Source organism: Lissotriton vulgaris, unplaced genomic scaffold, assembly GCF_964263255.1.
Source record: "Lissotriton vulgaris unplaced genomic scaffold, aLisVul1.2 SCAFFOLD_735, whole genome shotgun sequence".
Classification (NCBI taxonomy): Eukaryota; Metazoa; Chordata; class Amphibia; order Caudata; family Salamandridae; genus Lissotriton; species Lissotriton vulgaris.
The window spans coordinates 399,821-400,426 of NW_028249976.1; positions in this window are offsets into that span (position 1 = coordinate 399,821).

A 606-nucleotide genomic window follows, 5' to 3' on the forward strand; every position below is an offset into this window, starting at 1 on the left:
GTGAGTGTTTAGACACGAAGCGAAGCATCGGGAACCAAGTGGGTGGGGTTTAAATAGCTTTGGGTCTCAGGTTTTCTCACGTGTGCATGTGAAGGTGATTTGGGCCTTAGATCTTTCCCAAGTAATTCACGTGTACATGCCAAGACTGTTTACACATGCAGGAAATGCCTCCTGCCCCCCCAAAGGGCTTCGTATGTGACAGGGTTTTTCCGGATGCAAGGCATGGAAAGATCTGACCAATCTTGGAGTATGTACATGTGTTTCTGTTTCCAGGATCTTTCTGATGCATCATAACCCTTCCAGTCAATTAAATACTGTAATCGACCATGTATACGTTTTTTACCTATATTGCGATTTTCTTCATATGCAATATTGTCTCCAACTACAACAGAAGGAGGAGGGTTGTCTTTTCGTGTGGACGGATGTAATGACTGATATTTTCCTACTTTTCTGGTGTTTCAGCTAGTTAGCTATAAAGTAATTACTCATCACAGTCCCTTCCCAGAATGCCTAACAACAAAACACCACATTCAGACTACCTATCTGAGAAAGGAATAACATAAATAACTAAAGATACTATAGATCATAGCTCTGAGGGTATGTATA